The following is an 18355-nucleotide window of genomic DNA, read 5'->3' on the forward strand; positions in this document are numbered from 1 at the left end:
AAGGTCCATCTCCGTGGCTGTTAATCACCTCCCATGGTTCCATTCACTTGGAGGCGTTGGAACCAATTAACAGGTCCACGTTGGCAGTTATCCGAGGAATTTTAATGCCTTGGAGGTAAGGCCACTTATCAAGTTCTGCCTCACCAATCAGATTGTTAGTGTACACGGGCATCTGCCTTTGAGTGAAGACATCAGGAAGCTGAAAAAAACTTACTACAAGTAAGCTGAGAGATTTCCAGACCACTGCTCGGGACCACCTTACTGTGCCCCAAGGTGCGCAAGTGGATTTTTGTTTTTCGGCCTTCTGTGTTCAGCCTGTTCACCAATTTAAAACATGTAATTTAAAACATTTGTATGCACGTACAACACTTAAAACCTTCAGTATATCAGTATGTGGAATTAAATTATGGAATGGATTAAGCAAAGCAATCAAACAATGTACTAATATGATCCACTTCAAGAAACTCTTCAAACTGGAAGTGTTAAAGTACAAAAATGAAGAACCATGATAAACATTCTGATTTTACTCACTCCTTCATTCTCAAAATAATCTGACTTATCTCATCATATGGATTAAAATTTAAGCAATTATTTATTTATTTATTTATTTATTTGTATTACTTATTACTTATGGAGTATACATTGTGAATACATTGAGAACAGGAAGTGAACAAAAGTTTTAGCAACTGTTATGTAAAGAAAAGGGGTAGGATTAAATAAGCTCTGCTTCTTCCTCCTCCTTTTTGAACATGTTGAAAAGAGAAACTGGAAATTGTGATGTATCATGTTGTATGCTTGCATGTTCGAAATAAACTAAAACTCAAACTCAATTGTTCAGAACAGAAGGTCCCTGTGCTTCCTGGATCTAGGAAAGCATATGTCTGGACTATCTTGCTGCCGTTTGAGTACTTCACTTGAACGGGCAGGATGGGTAAAATTCCATATTTGCCAGCCCCTGTATGGCCACAAGTTGATGATGTAGTGCAAATATCTGCTTTTACCTTTGGAAGTTGGCTATTTTCTCCACTTTCCAGATGCCTCCTGTCAATATGTAGCACTTTGGGATGCGTCTTGTTGCAGTAAGAGCACGTGATGCGCCTGTCGCAACTCTTGCTCAGGTGCCCTGTGCACCGGCAACCAAAACACAGGCCTTTTTCTTTTAGAAAGTCAAGCTTTTCCCTGTGTGCCTTATTTTCCAGTATTGGACAGTCCTCCAATGCATGTTCACTTGTACAGTAAAGACAGGAGGTGTTCACAAACCTATTGAGGTGTGGAGTCGGTTTAGGTTTAACGACAACTGTCACATGAGTTGCGAAACTGTTCCTTCTGAACTGTGATTTGCGTTGATGTATAGGCTTGGGTTTGGTTACTGCTTTATTTCGAAGGATGTTTTGAATGTCGCCAAAGACAGGATCCGAAGCAATTCTGACTTGCTGTTCAATAAATTTCACAATGTCTGTGAAACAAGCACGTCGCCTTTGTTGGTCAACAATGTCGGCTGCTTTTCCTCTCCACTGGTCCCTTAATTTGTGTGGCAGCTTTTGTATGAGCATCTTCATGCTAGCTGGCACCAGCCTTGGCGTCACTATAGACCGCCATTTTAAACTAGACAAACAAGTCCATCGCGTTTTAAAATCGTGTTTTTATCACCTTCGTCTTTTAGTAAAGGTTAAACCGTTTTTATCTTTTAACCTTTTTGAACAAGTGGTGCATGCTTTTATTTCAAGTGGCCTGGACTACTGCAATGCACTTTATGCTGGCATTAGCCAAAAAGCTCTCTCCCGGTTGCAGTTAGTCCAGAACGCGGCAGCAGGACTTTTAACAGGGGCCAGGAAACGCCAGCATATAACCCCAATTCTTCAGAGTTTGCACTGGCTCCCTGTTCATTTTAGAAGTGATTTTAAAACATTGCTGTTTGTTTTTAAATCTTTACATGGACTGGCACCTCAATATATCTCGGACCTCATCCGAATTTACATTCCTGCGCGCGCTCTGAGGTCCGAGAGCCAGTTCCAGCTCGTGGTGCCCAAGACCAGACTTAAGACCAGGGGAGACAGGGCCTTCTCTGTGGTCGGCCCTAAGCTCTGGAACACTCTGCCCCTCCATGTTCAAACTGCTTCCACAGTGGACTCTTTTAAGTCTCGTCTTAAGACCCACTTTTATTCTTTGGCTTTTAACACTACGTGAGTTGTGTGGTCCTCTGTCCTCTGTGTTTTTTATACACTTTGATTTCTATTTTACTGTTTTAATTGATTTCACCCTTTAAAATAGTTTTTAATCATATTTGTTTTTATTGGTTTTATATTTATTTATTTATTGTTTTTATTCAGTCATTGGTGGAGCATAATATGTATATATATATATTTATTTTATTTTATTGTATTATTATTTTTTTTACAATTGTTTTTAACATGGCTGTGCAGCACTTTAGGAACGTTATTGTTGTTTAAATGTGCTATATAAATAAAGTGGATTGGATTGGATGTTGAGCTCGTCCAAGTACTGCAGCTCATCCATGGCATTGGAGCATTCTCGCAAGTACAGTGCGAAAGCTTGGAGATTTTTTACATCCTCAGACTTGATGTTTGGCCATACCATAATTTTGTCCATGTAGGCTGCTGTTATTTTTGAAGGATTTCCAAAGTGTTCCCTTAGTAGGCGTTTTGCTGTAGCATAGCCTCTCTCTGTAGGCATATAGAGGCAACTGCGCACCAACTCTCTGGGCTGTCCTTTGGTAAACTGCTCCAGATAATACAAGCAGTCACCACGATCATTGCTACTTTCCCCAAAACCCAACAATTAAAAAGTTATTCAGGAGCGCTCCGTATCTTCCATTGTGTACGCGTGTTTGTCAACATGTGTGCGATGACAGCCTGTGCGCTACCTGTCAGTACAACAGCCAATCAAATTACACCCGCGTTGTTTTCGTCACACAGCATTCATCCAATCAAATTGCAGGAAAACCAACAAAGAAGAGCTTTCAAACAACAGAAGAATAAGTGAATAAAATTATGCCATAAAGTGTTTCGTTCGGGTATTAAAAGTACGACTTGGTCAACAAAACAAGAATCGCCGTATGCAAAACATGCGGTTGGAAGATTACAGACGGAGACGCAACAACTTCCAACTTCGTTCGACATTTGAAGTTGCACAAAGAAGGGTACGTTTTGAATGTAAGCTAACGTTTATTGGCTGAGTAACGTAACTTTTATTCGTTGTGTAGTTAAATGAGTGAGGCTGTAAACTCACTGCTAACGTTAGAACCATAGACATCTTATAAGTAGACACAGCATCGAGCGCTACTGCCTATTGCCGCTGACGTGACGCGCGGCCGCCATCTTGGAGTGGTGATCCGCTCCACTCAGGGCAATTCCTTTGGCAGGAGCAATGAATTGTCAGCACATTTAATTCATATTAACTCACTGAATACCACTGATACTCACGCGCTTTTTTTGTCATACGTGTAACTATGATAAAAGACACATGTCTTGGCATGTTCATAATTTGCTTAACAGTAATAGAATATTCTTATATGCTATAAGTGACCAGACGTCGGAGATCAAAACTGGGAATATAATCCCAGAGAAGGGGAAAAAAACAGTCAGCTATTTTTAAGTTAAAGAAACAATATGATTAGGTTATATATACATGCGTATATCTTACATAAACAATGTATGAATACATTAGATATCTATATATCTTACGGACCTATAGACCAGTGGTTCTCAAATGGGGGTACTTGAAGGTATGCCAAGGGGTACATGATATTTTTTTAAATATTCTAAAAATAGCAACAATTCAAAATCCTTTATAAATATATTTACTGAATAATACGTCAACAAAATATGAATGTAAATTCATAAACTGTGAAAAGAAATGCAACAATGCAATATTCAGTGTTGACAGCTAGATTTTTTGTGGACATATTCCATAAATATTGATGTTAAAGTTTTTTTTTTGTGAAGAAATGTTTAGAATGAAGTTGATGAATCCAGATGGATCTCTATTACAATCCCCAAAGAGGGCACTTTAAGTTGATTACTTTTATGTGTAGAAATCTTTATTAAAATTTTTTATTTTTCAACAAGTTTTTAGTTATTTTTACATCTTTTTTTTTTTTCGAAATAGTTCTAGAAAGACCACTACAAATGAGCAATATTTTGTACTGTTATAGAATTTAATAAATCAGAAACTGATGACATAGTGCTGTATTTTACTTCTTTATCTCTTTTTTCAACCAAAAATGCTTTGCTCTGATTAAGGGGTACTTGAATTAAAAAAAATGTTCACAGGGGGTACAAGTGTCTGCCAAATACTTAAACATATATAAACACCTGAAAGTCTTTATTTCAGCTAAAACCACCAATCTGTTTCACTGGATTCAGAATAAAACAATTCTGTCTTACTCAACAAAGTTAGTATTTGAATATTGTTACTTGAAGACTTATCTGTGGTTACAATAAAATGAGAATGCATCATAATCAGTGGCGGCTGGTGAATTTTGTTTTAGTTGGGCCTGAAAGTTTGCAAACCACATACCTGTAGTGGGGTCATCCTCCCCCAGAAGATTTCTTTGTGATTTTCACATACAAATATTGTAGTTCTTTGCTCCTGCTTAACTCTGAGGTAATATTATTTTCACAAAATACAACCAATAGTATGTTAATGTAAATTCTTACTTGTGAAAAGTAATCCTCCAATTCCTATTTTCAACAGTCCGCTCAATTGAGCAGGAAAACGCTGAATACCAGCCCAGCATCTTTTTTTTCTACCTGTCAAATGTTAGTTTAGGCTGTTTGCCGGCTCCTCATCACCACTTCAAGATGGCGGCCAAATTGCCTGCGTCACAGCAGCCAATTCTGCGTCTACTTATAAGATGTCTATGGTTATAACGTCATTGCAAACACGGCAATCTGTTGCGTCCGCTGCAGATGTTACCTTATTCATACTTATTGTCAAGTGATTTTTTTTAAGCAGGGTTGCATGAGGTACCTACACATAACGTTACGTTAATGAATGTATCACACACAGTAACGTAATATTAGACGGCGGTCAGCAGCACCGCGTATTTTAGCCACCTACAAAAAGACAAACATAGTCAAATAAAGGTCAGTTAAAATGTATACCATATTAAGAATATGTGTACATATTGCATAGGGCCCTGACATCTAACAAGTACAGCACTGTTCATTGTTATGTTCATGTATTTGTGGTTTTTCATGTGTACACAGACATAAACACATACAGTATGAGATGAGATCAATGAGATAAGGTGACAACATGACAAACTGCTGATGAACTAGTTACAATGCAATATTCCATGGAAATACAATGTTAACACTTTTGTGCAAATAAGTACAGTTGCACTTGTTTTTTCAGATGTGTTTGTACTGTAAAGGAATGAGTTAAATGTTTAGAATAACTGGTTAATAGTGCTATTATGAAGTGCAATGTCAGCACTGGTTTTTTTAATAATAAATACATGCAGCGTTTTAAAAGCATACACAATCTGTGTACATATATTAGTCTGTGGTTAAAAAGACTTGAAATGACTCGAAACCCAAAATGCAGGACTTGGGACTTGACTTGAGACTTTCCAGTATTGACTTTGGACTTGACTCGGACTTGCCTGTCTTGACTCGGGACTTGACTCGAGACTTGAGGGCAAAGACTTGAGACTTACTTGTGACTTGCAAAAAAATGACTTGGTCCCACCTCTGGTAACGGGACACGCATCTGCCTCGCATGGGTTCGATTCCCGGCCAGGGTTGCATCAGGAAGTTTCATCCTGAGTAAAAAAGTCAGCAGAAAGCCTTCATGAGATGGACTCGCTGTGGCCAAAGTGCTGAACGTGGGGGAAAAGTGTGAGGCAGACGCTTCTGCTGGCAGAATATCAAAGAAAGTGAAAGTAAAAGTAGACACGGTAAAGCCAAACATTAAACTCGATGGTGATTATTTTTACTTTACCACAAGATGTCAAAGATCCGATGATGAACTTCATCAACAAGTGTTCACCTCCCATGCAAACAACTTGATTTTCAGCTGCTGTATCTTTGTGTTCAGTTTGTGACCATCCAAGTTCATTAGGATCTTCTGGAAAAACTCGAATGTGTACTTGAGGTTGTCTGGAAACCTTAGATCGAGAGCATAATTGAGACCAAACATCATTATAATCCCCATGATGACAATGTCCACGTTGCTCAGGACTTTGATGCCTTCGATAACAACTCCAACATCCTCTGGCTCCCTATCGCCATCTCCACGGATTATGTACTGTATATCCCCATGACTGTGAGGGCAATGTCCCTTTCTGCATCCTCAGTGGCGGAGGCCTGAACAACACAAAAACAGAACACTTGTGTTAGGTAAAATGCTGAACACCACTAACAGAAAATGAATTAGCTTTTTTTTTTTTTTTTTTTTTTTTAAAGTCCTCATTGCTTGTCAAATCAATCATTTATGCATCATGAGTTAAAACGTGATTGGAAAATTAACCATATATATATATATATATATATATATATATATATATATATATATATATATAATATGTTTGAAATTGGTTTGTAAATAAGTTCAGCAAGCAGTCCTCAATCAATGAATCAACGTTTACTTATATAGCCCTAAATCACTAGTGTCTCAAAGGGCTGCACAAACCACTACGACATCCTCGGTAGGCCCACATAAGGGCAAGGAAAACTCACACCCAGTGGGACGTCGGTGACAATGATGACTATGAGAACCTTGGAGAGGAGGAAAGCAATGGATGTCGAGCGAGTCTAACATGATACTGTGAAAGTTCAATCCATAATGGATCCAACACAGTCGCGAGAGTCCAGTCCAAAGCGGATCCAACACAGCAGCGAGAGTCCCGTTCACAGCGGAGCCAGCAGGAAACCATCCCAAGCGGAGGCGGATCAGCAGCGCAGAGATGTCCCCAGCCGATACACAGGCAAGCAGTACATGGCCACCGGATCGGACCGGACCCCCTCCACAAGGGAGAGTGGGACATAGGAGAAAAAGAAGAGAAACGGCAGATCAACTGGTCTAAAAAGGGAGTCTATTTAAAGGTTAGAGTATACAAATGAGTTTTAAGGTGAGACTTAAATGCTTCTACTGTGGTGGCATCTCGAACTGTTACCGGGAGGGCATTCCAGAGTACTGGAGCCCGAAATGAAAACGCTCTATAGCCCGCAGACTTTTTTTGGGCTTTGGGAATCACTAATAAGTCGGAGTCCTTTGAACGCAGATTTCTTGCCGGGACATATGGTACAATACAATCGGCAAGATAGGATGGAGCTAGACCGTGTAGTATTTTATACGTAAGTAGTAAAAGCTTAAAGTCACATCTTAAGTGCACAGGAAGCCAGTGCAGGTGAGCCAGTACAGGCGTAATGTGATCAAACTTTCTTGTTCTTGTCAAAAGTCTAGCAGCCGCATTTTGTACCAACTGTAATCTTTTAATGCTAGACATGGGGAGACCCGAAAATAATACGTTACAGTAATCGAGGCGAGACGTAACAAACGCATGGATCATGATCTCAGCGTCTTTAGTGGACAAAATGGAGCGAATTTTAGCGATATTACGGGGATGAAAGAAGGCCTTTTTAGTAACGCTTTTAATGTGTGCCTCAAAGGAGAGAGTTGGGTCGAAAATAATACCCAGATTCTTTACCTTGTCGCCTTGTTTAATTGTTTGGTTGTCAAATGTTAAAGTTGTATTATTAAATAGAGGTCGGTGTCTAGCAGGACCGATGATCAGCATTTCCGTTTTTTTGGCGTTGAGTTGCAAAAAGTTAGCGGACATCCATTGTTTAATTTCATTAAGAGACGCCTCCAGCTGACTACAATCCGGCATGTTGGTCAGCTTTATGGGCATGTAGAGTTGGGTGTCATCAGCATAACAGTGAAAGCTCATGAACATAATGCAATTGCTGCAACGTGATCATTTAGGCCAGTGGTTCTCAAATGGGGTACACGCACCCCTGGGGGTACTTAAAGTATGCCAAGGGGTACGTGAGATTTTAAAAAAATATTCTAAAAATAGCAACAATGCAAAAATCATTTATAAATATATGTATTGAATAATACTTTAATGAAATATGAATGTAAGTACATAAACTGTGAAAAGACCTGCAACAATGCAATATTCCGCGTTGACAGCTAGATTTTTTCATAAATATTGATGTTAAATATTTCTTTTTTTTTGTAAAGAAATGCTTGGAATGAAGTTGATGAATCCAGAGGGATCTCTATTAGAGGGCACTTTAAGTTGATGATTACTTCTATGTGTAGAAATCTTTATTTATAATTGAGTCACTTGTTTATTTTTCAACAAGTTTTTAGTTATTTTTATATCTTTTTTCCAAATAGTTCAAGAAAGACCACTACAAATGAGCAATATTTTGCACTGTTATACAATTTAATAAATCAGAAACTGATGACATAGTGCTGTATTTCACTGCTTTATCTCTTTTTTTCAACCAAAAATGTTTTGCTCTGATTTGGGGGTACTTGAATTTAAAAAATGTTCACAGAGGGTACATCACTGAAAAAAAGTTGAGAACCCTATAGAAATGGACCTGTGAGACAGAAATAGCTGTTTTACTCCACAGGGCCTCTGCCCGTTTGCCACTACTAGCTTAGGAGACTCTGACTCTGTCTTTTCTTGCACCTACCAGTGATTCCAAACAAAAACAAAAATTGAAAGAGCCCCATTGTTTACAAAATGCCAGTTATTCAAAAAGTTGTAGTGTGTTGAGCTCAAAGAACCACAACATATGTCAATAAAAATGGGTAACATCATTTCATGCTACTGTGTAACACAAACTATTAACTTACTAGATATTCCTTGAAGAAAGTGTCTGGGTCTTCATTGAGACGGATAACAAGGCTTCTCAGGATGCTCTCCTTCCTGATGTCAGTGTCGTCACACTAAAGCAGGGGTGAAAAATCAACACAGAATTTAGCTCAATATTGGTGCAACAGTGGCACAGGGAGAGGGGCAAGTTGACGACAGTGTGTAAAGAAAACTAGATAAACCAATACATCTTTTTCATATATATATATATATATATATATATATATATATATATATATATATATATATATATATATATGTCTTGATTGGATTATCCAGAGAATAGTCCTCGATACCGTGGTAGAGCGCAATGTGTAGGTGTGGGAAAAAAATCACAAGACTACTTCATCTCTACAGATCTGTTTCATGAGGGGTTCCCTCAATCATCAGGAGATTTTAATGGAAGCATTCACATACACATCCGACACGTACGTAGGATTAACCGAAGGAGCGTTCAAAACAAGATGGAATAATCACAACGCCTCCTTTAGAAACCAGACTTTGCAGAATTCTACAGAACTCAGCAAACACATTTGGAACCTCAAAGACAATAATGTTGAATATTCAATAACATGGCAAATTCTTGCATCCAGCACACCTTACAACAGTGGTAATAAAAGATGCAACCTATGCTTAAAAGAGAAACTGTTTATTATATATCATCCAGATTTATCATCCCTCAACAAGCGCAGTGAAATCATTTCAACATGCCGCCACAAACGGAAACACCTCCTAGGTAACACATGAGCCAATCACCACACCCTACGCCTGCTTGTACCCACCCACTCTGTGCTCTATATAAACCATTGTGTGTGAATGCTTCCATTAAAATCTCCTGATGATTGAGGGAACCCCTCATGAAACAGATCTGTAGAGATGAAGTAGTCTTGTGATTTTTTTCCCACACCTACATATACATATATATATATATATATATATATATACTTCTTTGATTTGTTGCCCCTTCACTCCACCTTTGCTTTTGAGGTTCTGCATCAGCTTGAGTGAAATGTGGTCCAGATGTTTATAAACTTTGACTGCAGTGGCTTTGTAGTGATTTGCAAGAACTCCTCATTAATCTGAAAAATATTCAATAAAATGTATTTGGAAAATTGTGCCATTTTCTTACAGTTAAATATCAATACATAAAAATACAAGTTAACTTACTAGATAGTACTTTATTGATAGATAGTACTTCACTCTGCTGAAACCGGGCGGGTCACCAGTTTTGATTTCCTCTATCATGGGCCTCTGTTCAACGACCTCTCGTCTTCTGTGGGAGAAGTTTTATACCCGTTTTGCTTTTGTCAACACTTCATTGTCACACTTTTTTATTTCTGACAACAAAGCCATTCTCTCACTGTGGTATATTAATGTGCATGCTGACTCAGCGTAGTTTGTCCTGACTGACTTGCCGTAGTTGAGTTGTGTCTACTTAGCATGCTCACCAAGTGCTGTACATGAGTGTTGATGATCCCTCTCTAGAGTGTATGCTACTGCTACTCCCAGTCAGATATAAAAGTTACTGAACGTGTGTGCTACCTCGTTATTTGAATACATAAAAACGTCTTAACTTTCACCTCCGTTATGTCTCCCAAGCGTGAGGCGTCCCTGCTGGGGTAACGGGACACGCATCTGCCTCGCATGGGTTCGATTCCCGGCCAGGGTTGCATCAGGAAGTTTCATCCTGAGTAAAAAAGTCAGCGGAAAGCCTTCATGAGATGGACTCGCTGTGGCCAAAGTGCTGAACGTGGGGGAAAAGTGTGAGGCAGACGCTTCTGCTGGCAGAATATCAAAGAAAGTGAAAGTAAAAGTAGACACGGTAAAGCCAAACATTAAATGCATGCTTGTTTCAAGTCACCTAAACTCGATGGTGATCATTTTTATTTTTATTTTTATTTTTATTTTGTCGTACCTGTCAAAGGTGAACACACTTATCCACGTAGGTGAGTAGTAACGAGTTACATTTACTTAGATAAGAAACACATCTTTTACTTTGCTATATAACATATTCAATATGTGTATAAAAATATACATTTTGGCCTCCACTCAGGCTTCATCCCAGGGACCCCAAAGGATTTTGGTCAAAAATATATTTAAAATGTGTCATTATTTTGTATTATTATTATTCCAGGTTTAAATCTGTAGATCAACATTAGGTCTATCTGTCAATATAACCTTTTCAAAGATTTAAGTTGTATGCCCTTTTTGTCAAAGAAAACCCTGTTTTGTTATGGGAAAAAAACACAAAATATGCGATAGTTTCCCCCAATAGAATTTTAAAGAGGAATATTTGAGATTATATAATAATTGGAGCCTTAAAAAATTCAACACATAAAAACATTGATTTTAATTTATTTTTATTTTTTAGCAATGACACAAAAGAAAAATCCTACTGAAATTATTGGAGATCCAAAAGTGTCCTACTCATTAGAAATAACAAAATATATATTTTTTTACTGTTAACTTTAAACACAATCATCTTCAGATGAACTTCAGATCCATCCATCAAGTATATATATATATATTATGGGTGTTTATGTTTTTTCTTTTTTATATGGCAAACACAAAATATGCAACATTTTCTTGTCACATTTCACCTGTTTGCTCTTTAATAGCACTTTTTTTTATTTTTTATAGTATTTTTAGAATTTGCTTTGGCCATTACAAAATTACCCCTGGGCCACACTTTGGACACCCCTGTACGAGGATGACGGAATGCAAAAACAATAACACATGCCCTTCTTATTTATGATTTACTTTTTAAATTTGACCTCAGTTCTGTACGCTGCTGCTGGAATTTTTAATTTTCCTGAGGGAACTCTACTGAAGGAATCAATAAAGTACTATCCTTCTATCTATCCTCGTTCATCCATGCGGACTTGGCTCTCTTGGTTGCTTTGTTGGGTCTGCTCCTGTCTCCGGCCATACTCCCCCCACCACAGCAGACGTTGGCGTGGAACACCACAGAGTGTATATGTTTGTTTTTTGTTGTTGTTTTACTTTTGCGTCTGGTTGCATCAGCTCTCCTCTTTTAAAGTCTTTAATGTCCTTTGTGTTCTTTGACGTTTCCCTCTTACACACGTTTATGTGTGTTATGGCTATGAGGTTTGTTTCCCTTGGCCTCAGTCTGGACCCCCTCTACAGGGGCCCAGATGTTTGCTGTTGCACAGGCATGGGATAAAGTGTGTAACTTTTTGTCTGTAATATACATCATTGCAGTTTTTTTTTTATTAGCATGGATGTAATCTAGGAACAACATTTCATAATTAATATCCAAAACCCCTGTAGCGGTAAAGTCCTATACTTTTACTGCTACTGGTTGCCGAATATAAATGAAGCTAGTTCAGACGTGTGCAACCGGCTAATAATTGAGGCCCAGAATTGTGTCCATGTTTAACCAAAATATTTACTAACATAAAGTCACAATTATATAACACAATTTGTTCAAAAACGGAAAATACACGGGAGCAAACAAACACTAGCCTGGCACAGTCAAAAACTGTTGTGCCTCTACTCAGCAACACCTGGGCAAGATCCTGACTCCTCCCTAAATATCCAGGCACTTGGCCTTGGAGCCAACCCCTTGAGTGACGTCATCAATTTGACAGACAGAAAGTGTATTTGGCTCTAACACACCTGCCCCTAATTGCTGCTGGCGTGACGAACAGAGTGATTTAATTTGGAATCGATAAAACAAAAATAGAGCCATAATACCAAAAACAAACACCTCTTTCTTTGGTTTTCATGTTCCCTTTTGCAATAATGCAGTTAATTTACTCAATACCTTCACCTAGAAGGCATATCTTTGTAACAGGTCTTTAGATGATAATCCTTTTTGTTTGCAGACAAACTTTTTTCATTTGTCCACTTTTGTCGCTCTTGTAGCAACGGTAAATATTCGTGAAACCACCTGTTCCAAAAAAGGTCAGCGATATATTGCCTCTGCCTCCATTTCCTTATGCACATCCAATACAGGTGATCTATTACCAACAGTACATGTAGACTGTAGCTGTCTTCTTTTCCTACTCCTGGCCATCAGCTTTCTTCGTCACCTTGGGGGTAGGAGAGCTTTTTTTTCTTCTCAGTTTCCTCCTCTTCTTCTCCCAAAGGACTCTCGGGGTCGTTTTCTTCCTCCTCTTTCGGGGAACCCTTCTCTTTTTGGACTTGCCATAGTCGCTGTCCTCGTCATCTTCCACCATGAAGTCTTCATCACTGCCAGACTCATCAGGATCCAGGTAAGCTTCCTCTGGGTCATCCTGCTCTTCATCCTCACGGCCTCCGTCACCCAGAAGGATTTCCCGCTGTTTCGACACGGCCTTGGAGACTGCCTGGCGTATTGTTCGCATTCGACTGACTTTTCTTTCACCGTCACTGTCATCTGCGCTCCGTTTTCTTTTTGGTGTCTTCCTGCTGGGCTTCTCTATCTTGGGCTTCTTTTCCTTTTTTGACATATCCTTTTGATCTTTGGATCCCTGCTCATTGAAATCATGCATGTACTGGTTCATAAGCGGTTCCTCCAAACTGTTAACAGTAACTGTGGGGCGTGTCACTGCCTTGTAATGGCCCATTAATCACCCACCCCAATAGGGTTCTGACAGCATAAGGTCCATCTCCGTGGCTGTTAATCACCTCCCGTGGTTCCATTCGCTTTGAGGCGTTGGAACCAATTAACAGGTCCACGTTGGCAGTTATCCGAGGAATTTTAATGCCTTGGAGGTAAGGCCACTTATCAAGTTCTGCCTCACCAATCAGATTGTTAGTGTACACGGGCATCTGCCTTTGAGTGAAGACATCAGGAAGCTGAAAAAAACTTACTACAAGTAAGCTGAGAGATTTCCAGACCACTGCTCGGGACCACCTTACTGTGCCCCAAGGTGCGCAAGTGGATTTTTGTTTTTCGGCCTTCTGTGTTCAGCCTGTTCACCAATTTAAAACATGTAATTTAAAACATTTGTATGCACGTACAACACTTAAAACCTTCAGTATATCAGTATGTGGAATTAAATTATGGAAGGGATTAAGCAAAGCAATCAAACAATGTACTAATATGATACACTTCAAGAAACTCGTCAAACTGGAAGTGTTAACAAAGTACAAAAATGAAGAACCATGATAAACATTCTGATTTTACTCACTCATTCATTCTCAAAATAATCTGATTTATCTCATCGTATGGATTAAAATTTAAGCAATTATTTATTTATTTATTTATTTGTATTGTGATTACTTATTACTTATGGAGTATACATTGTGAATACATTGAGAACAGGAAGTGAACAAAAGTTTTAGCAACTGTTATGTAAAGAAAAGGGGTAGGATTAAATAAGCTCTGCTTCTTCCTCCTCCTTTTTGAACATGTTGAAAAGAGAAACTGGAAATTGTGATGTATCATGTTGTATGCTTGCATGTTCCAAATAAACTAAAACTCAAACTCAATTGTTCAGAACAGAAGGTCCCTGTGCTTCCTGGATCCAGGAAAGCATATGTCTGGACTATCTTGCTGCCGTTTGAGTACTTCACTTGAACGGGCAGGATGGGTAAAATTCCATATTTGCCAGCCCCTGTATGGCCACAAGTTGAGGATGTAGTGCAAATATCTGCTTTTACCTTTGGAAGTTGGCTATTTTCTCCACTTTCCAGATGTCTCCTGTCAATATGTAGCACTTTGGGATGCGTCTTGTTGCAGTAAGAGCACGTGATGCGCCTGTCGCAACTCTTGCTCAGGTGCCCTGTGCACAGGCAACCAAAACACAGGCCTTTTTCTTTTAGAAAGTCAAGCTTTTCCCTATGTGCCTTATTTTCCAGTATTGGACAGTCCTCCAATGCATGTTCACTTGTACAGTAAAGACAGGAGGTGTTCACAAACCTATTGAGGTGTGGAGCCGGTGTAGGTCTACTGGCAACTGCCACATGAGTTGCGAAACTGTTCCTTCTGAACTGTGATTTGCGTTGATGTATAGGCTTGGGTTTGGTTACTGCTTTATTTCGAAGGATGTTTTGAATGTCGCCAAAGACAGGATCCGAAGCAATTCTGACTTGCTGTTCAATAAATTTCACAATGTCTGTGAAACAAGCACGTCGCCTTTGTTGGTCAACAATGTCGGCTGCTTTTCCTCTCCACTGGTCCCTTAATTTGTGTGGCAGCTTTTGTATGAGCATCTTCATGCTAGCTGGCATGTTGAGCTCGTCCAAGTACTGCAGCTCATCCATGGCATTGGAGCATTCTCACAAGTACAGTGCGAAAGCTTGGAGATTTTTTACATCCTCAGACTTGATGTTTGGCCATGCCATAATTTTGTCCATGTAGGCTGCTGTTATTTTTGAAGGATTTCCAAAGTGTTCCCTTAGTAGGCGTTTTCCTGTAGCATAGCCTCTCTCTGTAGGCATATAGAGGCAACTGCGCACCAACTCTCTGGGCTGTCCTTTGGTAAACTGCTCCAGATAATACAAGCAGTCACCACGATCATTGCTACTTTCCCCAAAACCCAACAATTAAAAAGTTATTCAGGAGCGCTCCGTATCTTCCATTGTGTACGCGTGTTTGTCAACATGTGTGCGATGACAGCCTGTGCGCTACCTGTCAGTACAACACCCAATCAAATTACACCCAATCAAATTACACCCGCGTTGTTTTCGTCACACAGCATTCATCCAATCAAATTGCAGGAAAACCAACAAAGAAGAGCTTTCAAACAACAGAAGAATAAGTGAATAAAATTATGCCATAAAGTGTTTCGTTCGGGTATTAAAAGTACGACTTGGTCAACAAAACAGGAATCGCCGTATGCAAAACATGCGGTCGGAAGATTACAGACGGAGACGCAACAACTTCCAACTTTGTTCGACATTTGAAGTTGCACAAAGAAGGGTACGTTTTGAATGTAAGCTAACGTTTATTGGCTGAGTAACGTAACTTTTATTCGTTGTGTAGTTAAATGAGTGAGGCTGTAAACTCACTGCTAACGTTAGAACCATAGACATCTTTTAAGTAGACACAGCATCGAGCGCTACTGCCTATTGCCGCTGACGTGACCAGCGGCCGCCATCTTGGAGTGGTGATCCGCTCCACTCAGGGCAATTCCTTTGGCAGGAGCAATGAATTGTCAGCACATTTAATTCATATTAACTCACTGAATACCACTGATACTCACGCGCTTTTTTTGTCATACGTGTAACTATGATAAAAGACACATGTCTTGGCATGTTCATAATTTGCTTAACAGTAATAGAATATTCTTATATGCTATAAGTGACCAGACGTCGGAGATCAAAACTGGGAATATAATCCCAGAGAAGGGGGAAAAAACAGTCAGCTATTTTTAAGTTAAAGAAACAATATGCTTAGGTTATATATACATGCGTATATCTTACATAAACAATGTATGAATACATTAGATATCTATATATCTTACGGACCTATAGACCAGTGGTTCTCAAATGGGGGTACTTGAAGGTATGCCAAGGGGTACATGATATTTTTTTAAATATTCTAAAAATAGCAACAATTCAAAATCCTTTATAAATATATTTACTGAATAATACGTCAACAAAATATGAATGTAAATTCATAAACTGTGAAAAGAAATGCAACAATGCAATATTCAGTGTTGACAGCTGGATTTTTTGTGGACATGTTCCATAAATATTGATGTTAACGTTTTTTTTTTGTGAAAAAAATGTTTAGAATGAAGTTGATGAATCCAGATGGATCTCTATTACAATCCCCAAAGAGGGCACTTTAAGTTGATTACTTTTATGTGTAGAAATCTTTATTTAAAATTGAATCACTTGTTTATTTTTCAACAAGCTTTTAGTTATTTTTACATCTTTTTTTTTTTCGAAATAGTTCTACAAAGACCACTACAAATGAGCAATATTTTGTACTGTTATACAATTTAATAAATCAGAAACTGATGACATAGTGCTGTATTTTACTTCTTTATCTCTTTTTTCAACCAAAAATGCTTTGCTCTGATTAGGAGGTACTTGAATTAAAAAAAATGTTCACAGGGGGTACAAGTGTCTGCCAAATACTTAAACATATATAAACACCTGAAAGTCTTTATTTCAGCTAAAACCACCAATCTGTTTCACTGGATTCAGAATAAAACAATTCTGTCTTACTCAACAAAGTTAGTATTTGAATATTGTTACTTGAAGACTTATCTGTGGTTACAATAAAATGAGAATGCATCATAATCAGTGGCGGCTGGTGAATTTTGTTTTAGTTGGGCCTGAAAGTTTGTAAACCACATACCTGTAGTGGGGTCATCCTCCCCCAGAAGATTTCTTTGTGATTTTCACATACAAATATTGTAGTTCTTTGCTCCTGCTTAACTCTGAGGTAATATTATTTTCACAAAATACAACCAATAGTATGTTAATGTAAATTCTTACTTGTGAAAAGTAATCCTCCAATTCCTATTTTCAACAGTCCGCTCAATTGAGCAGGAAAACGCTGAATACCAGCCCAACATCTTTTTTTTCTATCTGTCAAATGTTAGTTTAGGCTGTTTGCCGGCTCCTCATCACCACTTCAAGATGGCGGCCAAATTGCTTGCGTCACAGCAGCCAATTCTGCGTCTACTTATAAGATGTCTATGGTTATAACGTCATTGCAAACACGGCAATCTGTTGCGTCCACTGCAGATGTTACCTTATTCATACTTATTGTCAAGTGATTTTTTTTAAACAGGGTTGCATGAGGTACCTACACATAACGTTACGTTAATGAATGTATCACACACAGTAACGTAATATTAGACGGCGGTCAGCAGCACCGCGTATTTTAGCCACCTACAAAAAGACAAACATAGTCAAATAAAGGTCAGTTAAAATCCATCCATCCATCCATCCATCATCTTCCGCTTATCCGAGGTCGGGTCGCGGGGGCAGCAGCCTAAGCAGGGAAGCCCAGACTTCCCTATCTCTAGCCACTTCGTCTAGCTCTTCCCGGGGGATCCCGAGGCGTTCCCAGGCCAGCCGGGAGACATAGTCTTTCCAACGTGTCCTGGGTCTTCCCCGTGGCCTCCTACCAGCTGGACGTGCCCTAAACACATCCCTAGGGAGGCGTTCGGGTGGCATCCTGACCAGATGCCCGAACCACCTCATCTGGCTCCTCTCGATGTGGAGGAGCAGCGGCTTTACGTTGAGCTCCTCCCGGATGGCAGAGCTTCTCACCCTATCTCTAAGGGAGAGCCCCGCCACCCGGCGGAGGAAACTCATTTCGGCCGCTTGTACCCGTGATCTTATCCTTTCGGTCATGACCCAAAGCTCATGACCATAGGTGAGGATGGGAACGTAGATCGACCGGTAAATTGAGAGCTTTGCCTTCCGGCTCAGCTCCTTCTTCACCACAACGGATCGATACAACGTCCGCATTACTGAAGACGCCGCACCGATCCGCCTGTCGATCTCACGATCCACTCTTCCCCCACTCGTGAACAAGACTCCTAGGTACTTGAACTCCTCCACTTGGGGCAGGGTCTCCTC

The 18355-nt window shown here is 39.4% G+C and overlaps 1 long non-coding RNA gene across 1 annotated transcript; it reads right to left on the minus strand.

Annotated features, from left to right (window-relative positions):
* Positions 1 to 5942: 5942 nt before the first annotated feature.
* On the minus strand, positions 5943 to 10135 carry LOC133550608 (uncharacterized). Its single transcript, XR_009806340.1, has 4 exons — positions 10028 to 10135; positions 9835 to 9939; positions 8842 to 8934; positions 5943 to 6332 (listed from the first exon to the last, which is right to left on the minus strand). It is a non-coding gene; the product is annotated as an uncharacterized LOC133550608 (long non-coding RNA).
* Positions 10136 to 18355: the final 8220 nt, after the last annotated feature.

This window comes from Nerophis ophidion, linkage group LG04, assembly GCF_033978795.1.
Source record: "Nerophis ophidion isolate RoL-2023_Sa linkage group LG04, RoL_Noph_v1.0, whole genome shotgun sequence".
NCBI classification, from domain to species: Eukaryota; Metazoa; Chordata; class Actinopteri; order Syngnathiformes; family Syngnathidae; genus Nerophis; species Nerophis ophidion.